The sequence below is a fragment of the Corvus hawaiiensis genome, chromosome 4 (genome assembly GCF_020740725.1).
Source record: "Corvus hawaiiensis isolate bCorHaw1 chromosome 4, bCorHaw1.pri.cur, whole genome shotgun sequence".
Classification (NCBI taxonomy): domain Eukaryota; kingdom Metazoa; phylum Chordata; class Aves; order Passeriformes; family Corvidae; genus Corvus; species Corvus hawaiiensis.
Window position 1 is genome coordinate 54,534,853 of NC_063216.1, and position 7,500 is coordinate 54,542,352.

The 7,500-nt window shown below is 35.6% G+C and overlaps 1 long non-coding RNA gene across 1 annotated transcript in view; it reads left to right on the forward strand.

Annotated features, from left to right (window-relative positions):
* The window catches only part of LOC125325527, a 48,213-nt gene that overhangs the window by 4,719 nt on the left and 35,994 nt on the right, over positions 1-7,500 (forward strand). The window lies entirely within an intron of this gene.

Genomic DNA, 7,500 nt, shown 5'->3' on the forward strand with positions numbered 1-7,500 from the left:
AGTTAAACTTTCCTTAGCTGACAGAATCAGTACAGAACTAGTAGCTATATTATTCAGACTTGAAATTCACTTTCAGATTTCAGCCTAAATGCACACAAAGGAAAAATTCCATAAAAGTGTTGATTGAGAATTTTTGGATGCAAAATATGTTCTAGTAGTCCACAGCTGATTAAAAAAATTCCAGCTGTAACTCAAATAAATAATTTTGTGTCTTGAATCAAGCATTTTTCATCCCTTTATTCAGCATGTAGCATGCAGATTAATGGATATGCTTCAGTAACTTCAACAGTATGTGTTCACTGGACAATTGGACCACCAAACAAGGGCTTCTTTAGTCTATTCTCACATCAATGAGATACTCAAAAGAGTTCCAGATTACTCCTTTCTCTGGTTCTACTCACAAGAGTTCTCCCTGAGTTGTAGACATTTCTCTGACATGACTGATAGATGTGGACAATTACTCTCCCTCTCTATAGAGATCCACTTTTGGCCCCTGCAACAGTAGATCAATTGAATATTATAAAACACAGTGTGCATGGACAGCTAGAAGAATCAATGTAGCAAAAGAGGTTTCAAAGCTCTTCAGTCAGTTGGAATTAGAGTGTAGAGCTGGCATTACTTTCAGTTCGGGAAGTATCTAAGTTTGTCAGTACAAGCTTAGGCTTTGACTTTCATTGCATACATAAAACTACATTCATGCAAAGTGTATGAACAACTGCTACTGTAATTGCACACACAGGTAGATTACCTACACACTTCTTTGCTCCTGCAGTTTCTGCATATATTTGGCAGATATGGCTGTTAGGCAGGCACTTTTGGAAATCTGGCACACATTGCAATTATTCCAGCAGTAAGCCCTACCATTGAAGAACCAGAAGCATAATCTCAATCTCATCCAGGATAAGCAAAGAAAAAGTACCTCTTCCTTTCTGACTATCATCGGTTGTTAATTGCAACACAAGGAAGACCAAATATTGAAGCTGACCCCACATTACAGATGTGTTCTAGGAGAGATCTCAAAAGAAAAGACAGAAAGGGGAATCTGAAGAGTTTCTTAAGCAACCACAACATAGCATAGAGTAAGTGTCCAGCCAAGAAAGCACTCATAGAATCTTTAGGGCACAATGGCACAAAACCTCCAATCATTTCCATATTGTCAGGATTCTGCAGGTGTTAGATTGGACTTCTGAGGTGCTGAAAGACTTTGACACTCTATTCATCATTCTTCTAATCACTCTAAACAGAAGTTGAATTTTAGGAGGTAATGTTGAAATTTGGTGCCTCCTCACCACATATAGCACAACTTGAAACAGAAAATTCTTTATTGGTTTTATGCTAGAACGTGAGCACTGAGTTTAAATGTAGCACAAAGGCAGTTCTTTCTGGAAGAGTTATCATCGACTATTATTTCATCCTCAGGCAACAAGCTTGGGGGTGCATATTTTGCGGTGCATGTGCTTTCATAAATATACCTGCAAGGGAGAAAAATCAACTGGTATCCAGTGTATGTTACATCTAGTCCTTTTGATACACTGGAAGATGTTTATTTTAAATTTAAGGATTTATTGCCAATCTTCTTAAACCTTCTCTACTTTTTTCCAAGAACTCTCAAAAATTTGCTAGATGTATAGATCTAAAAGGAGCTCATCATCCCTCATATACCAGCTGAAAGTAGTTCTTTCCACAGGCACCCTGTTTGTGGAAGCTCCTTTAGTTCTGATGAAGCTCTGTCACTCTGAAGTTTTCATCCATACAGGGAATACAGATTTGGAACTGTCATAGTAAGATGCAAATAGGTCCCTCCTGAATGAGAATTCTAAGGCTTCAATATCTGCATATTAGCAGAAATGAATGTAACTGACTCCAAATTATAGCATAAATCATAGCATGTGAGCCTTTATATATGGCTCAAGCAGTTCACCATACTGGTAGGCTACCTTGAATGACAGGGACTCAGCAGCAGAAAAAGTAATATTGTATTCTCTTAGAAAGGTTATCAGGCAAAACAAAAATAGACTTAGTTCTTATAATCTCAACTATTAGTTTTTCAAATTTTGGCAAACAACTTTTGGCTTTTTCATACTCACATGCACACACAATGATTATGTTAGTGTTCTGCCATTAACACATCTTTCATATCTGCATTTCATTATATAATTACCTGTAGTTCTCACTTCATCACAAATTCCCATTAACACAGGTGGGAGTTTTGCACAGAGGACCAGATATTGCTGCATCTGGAACTGCACCTTTCCAGAAAGAACCACATACATTTGCAAAACCTGCATCCTGGTAAACTAAATGTGTAGAAAATGAAACTGCATAAAAATTATATATGCTAAGTATAATGTAAAATATAAAAATATATAAATAAGAAGAGTGTATGCTGCTTTGAATAACTCCAGCTGCTAAGCATTGAGTATTTCTTGTTATTTACTACAGATTTCTGAAAATCCTGGTCTATAATAAACTCTTAAAATAAACCCATGAACACCACTTAAAAGATGTTTAGAAATACTGTGGAGGATAGGTCCAGAGAAAAGTTTTCAGAAAAAAATCTCATAATAAATGTGAAGATTAGCAAACAGGTTTCATTATTATTGTTATTACCATTATTTTATTGTTCTTATTATTACTGGTAGTTGTAGTAGAAGTTGGAAGGATAAAGCACGAAAGAAAGACTTTACTGAAATATCTCTGTAATGGAGAAGCTCTACATTATCTACTCTGTCTGTGTATGTCCTCTGGACTTTATAAACAAAGGCTGCCTCTCCTGCTACAGAAGGCAGGGATGGGGTTCATGGAGAGCAGGGATTGTCACAGAGCCCACCACTGCCCACTACCCCATTTGCCATGGTGTGTTTTTTACTGTCTCACCTGGTAATCAAGTTGGACCTACTCTGATTGTGTTTTCCTGTGTGTAATTAAAAAGGGTATCATACTCCATAAAATGTATTTACAGTAATCTCCAGATAGTAGAGGATATACCTTATTTTCCTTCAGGGGAAGGGGAGTTAAATAGAAGATGAATTCAATGAAAGGATGGGGGCTTTTAAATAAATAAATTTATGTGAGGGAACTGATATTCTCTATTAGTTCAAAGGGACATGGTCTCTCTTCTAGCCATGGTACATTTAATTTTAAAGACCTTAGGTTAAAAAGCTTTTGTACAAATATTTGCAGAACTGAAGCCAATGTCCTTAAAAAAGGAATTTTAATTAAAAAAATTTTTTAGATCGCTGTAGCACTTAGGAGTTTTACTATCTTGATTCTTCATTTTTTCTTAATTTTAAAGCTTCCCACTGAGTGTGGGAAAAGTTTGGAGCTCTATTTTTCAGAAGTATCTAGAAACTAGAATGACAACTAGTCAAAGAATGACAACTCAGTGCCTGAGATTTCCAGTTACTTAGCATCATAGGTTCCCAGAGTATCCTGAGCTGGGCGGCACCCATGAGGATCATTGACCCCAAATCCTGCCTCCACATAGGGCAACCTAAAAGTTAAACCACATAAAAAAATATAAACCATGAAGCTGAGCATCATTCAGATGCTTTTTGAACACCAACAGGAGCCTTGGAGCCATGACCAAGCTCTTCAAGAGCTTGTTCTTTTCTTTGACCACCCTTTCAGTGAAGAATTTTTCATAATATCCAGTTTGAGTTTACCCTTGTGTAGCTTTAATACATTCCATCACTGGACACCAGAAAGAAGAGATCAATACCTCCCTCTCCACTCCCCCTCATGAGGAGGTTGTAGACAGCAATGAGATCACTCTGCACCTTCCTCTTCTCTGAGATGAATAAACAAAATATCCTCATCTGCTCCTCATAAGTCATGCCCTCTAGTCCCTTTGGCATTTTTGATAACCTCCTTTGGGCACATTGTGATGTATTACGTTGACCAAAACTGTGCAGAGTACTTGAGGTGAGGCTGAGCCTAGTGGGACAGTCTCTTTCCACCTGGTAGATATGCTGTGCTTGACACACCTCAGGATGCCCAATGCCCTGCTGATCTCAATGGCACACTGCTGACTCATTTGAACTGATCATCAACCACATAGTTTCTGTGGGATTTCATGGCCTTAAATGCTTGTCTGGATATAAATACTTGTCTGGATATCCAAGGATGTGGAGAGCCCCTGGCCTCAGCCTCTCCCTGTTTCCTGGGGCGGGGACAGTGTGCTCATATGGGCTTCCCTGTCCCATGCACCTTCTGGTGCCTGTCACTGTCCAGGGTGAATCAGGACCAAGAGGAAAAAGGTTTGGTAAGTAGGAATAAGGGACAACCCTGATAATGAAGGAACCATTATAACTGGCATCAGGCCTTCTGGAAGAGAACAAGACTCATCAAGTTATGTTGCAGCTTGAATCTTAGAGTGTAACCATCATCCCTGTGTAGAGTGCTCTCAGCTCCCTGTGCTGGGTGGAAAGCGAGCTCCTACTGATTGTATATAATTTTTGGATTAGTTACTTAAAAGGCATTTCCAGTTCTAAATTGTAAAATGTGAAGGTATGGTAATACACCAAGGTCTTCAAACACAAATGGTTAAATCTTTCATGGATAGCTCATAGGCTAATAATCACATTCCCCTGTAATAATAACTTCTTATGTAAGTAACAGGTGGGGAGTTAAACTGTCATCAACATCTGTAAGTTGTGTAAAACTCTGAATGCCACTGTCTTGCATTTCCATTTGTAAAATGACTTTGCCTGGACCTTTTGTAGAAGTGTGTTCATTCACAGATTAGAGTCTAACCATATAATGCTTCTTTGCCTTGCATTCAAAAGATTCTCTTTGTGGAGGATCTTCACTGGTTAATTTCTGAAATTATTAGTTACATGGCAAATATTTTTGAGTGCAATGCAGAATCTTAGTCAAGACTTCTTGTTCAAAGAACTAAAAAGAAACATGTCAGTAATCCTTACTGATTGAAATACACTCTCTCGGATATCAGCATTTAGTATACCTTTATTATTCTGCTGTGAGTACATATAAAAACACTCAAGGCAGTCTCGCATGCTTTTTCCTACAAGCTATTAACATAAAAATACATCTTATTCATTAATCAAATTTGTGTAGTAGAAGTTTTCATCATTAGAGAATGGCACAATGAGGCAAGGAAAAGTTAAGTGATTTATTTACAGATTTGCTGTGGGCAAGTGAAACTATAGCATTTGAAAATATATACCATAGTTACCCATCTACTGTTCTAGACAAAAAAAACCACCACAGAAAACGAACACTTAGTACTTTGGGAAAAATACTTGTCTTAACGCATTCATTTACTGAATGTATCTAAGGCTGACCATGCCAATATAATTTTATAGCAAAACCCATGATATTTAAAATGTAGGAAATAAAAAGCATACTGGAATAGTTTTCTGCGAAGGGAAAAAAAAAAAAAGATTTTGAACTGTTATTCCTTTTCCCAGTTTTCAAAGGTTCCACATTAAATGAAAAACCTCACTGAGTATCTCCTGCATTTGCCTGTTTCTGGTGTTAATTATCTTTTGTTTGCCCTTGATAATCCTGAGGTTGGTATGCAGATAATGAAGCCTGCAGATTCATCTCAAAGTGTAAAAAACAATGGCATTGTCAATTCTGCATCACAACACTTTATAAATTATGAATGTTATCCACATTAAGGAGAATGCTAGACTTTTAAAATTACTCCCATGAATAGATTAAATTACAAGTATTATTACATTTCATTTTATTAAGTGCATCTTAGTAGTTATTAGGGCAAATGAACATGTTCTCTCAATTACATAATAACATTAGAACTAAGAATTATGCATTGACACTCTCAAATGCATAATGTGGCATTGTATATTAATCACCCCAAACAATATTTTCGGTTTATATAAAGACAATTATTACCTATTGAAAAATAACCATCTTATTGATTTATTGCAATTCAGCTCAAAGAATTGTTTTCCATATAAAAGCTTTGATTCTTTTCTGGATAGTTTAATAATTTCTGTCTCTTTCTTTTCTTCTAGAAAAAAAAGTAGGAGTCTTTTAATTACTTTATTTTGTTAATATAATTGTAATAAGACAAAGTTTATCATATATTTCATTTTTAAATATGCTGGACAAGACAATGTAGCACACATTCAGTATATACCAATTAATTTAAGAGAACATTTTTTAATTTTTGTTTTTAGCTTTTACCAAATTGTAATTATTTACATGATGTGGGTTTTAAGCTACATTTTAATTCTCTCAAATTCTAGTGGACAGACATGTAGATTATCATGTATCATTTTATTCAAAGGAAAACTTTCATGTAAGTAGATTAGTATTGTTTAGGGCATTGCCTAAGAAGAATAGGAAAAGCACCTGACACTATCACACTGACCTGAGTGGCAACATTTGAACTCACTGAAGCAAGAGAAGGATTGAGACTGCACTGGCATGTGTGGCAGCCAGGCATTTTCGACACCTGCAGAGCAATTGGTAACATCAATACTTCCAGATAGTTTTTCAGTATCCAATTTTTATTTGGCTGTGATATATGCATTGATTGCAATCATTGTAAATTAATTTCTTTATTTGTCTAGATAACTGTGTCTCATTGTTTCCAGTATTTCTAATATTTTTTGTGTTAATTAGGTTTGGCAATGCACATACTGAAGTACTGTTATTTACTTTAACGGATCTAGCAAATTTTTCAACATGATTACTTAAAGGATAATAATTCAATCGTTAAAAAAGCAATTTTTACAGTGTCAGCAATTTTTCTTTAGACAAGGAAGAGTTTGTTCTCATTTATCGTATTTTTTAAATTTTGATTTTAATTTGAGTTTAACACATGCTGTCAATATCATTGTCAGATTTTGCCACTTTACAGAACATTGACACATGCTGGACTAATATTTTCAGGGGACAGTTATTGACTCATCAGTAAAGTAACAAAAATAAATAAGAGACTACTCTGGCATAATTCATACCAGCTACAGATTATAGTCAATAAATCAGCTTTGTAAGAAAAATGAAATCACTCTGTATTTGTTGGTCTAAATATTAAAATGCTAACACATGTCTTCTTTATCATATGAGTCTTGAATACACCATATGATCTGCTTGATTCAGCAAGAAGAGCATATAAATGTGCAATATTACATACTCCTAGGGAATACTAAAAATTATATTTTAATTTGATATATTTTTGCATGGAAACTCTGTCTCAGAATTTAAATGTCCTTTGTGCTGCTTAAAAACTTCTTCCTCTCATATTCTGCTCTTATGCTTCCTACCAGCTGGGGTAGAATTTATGAATATAACCCACAGAAAGCCTGTGGAAATGTCTCTAACAGTGAACATGTACAATCAGCAAATGTTCTAATTGGTCATTTCATGGGAGTATGTAGTCACTGTAATTAGACATTGTTTATATTAGCAATGTATTGGGTAACACGAAATGACTAGGTGATCCTTCTGGCCTAATGTTATTAACTAAACAAAGTAAGTTAGACTCTTTATCTTTGTTACATTGGA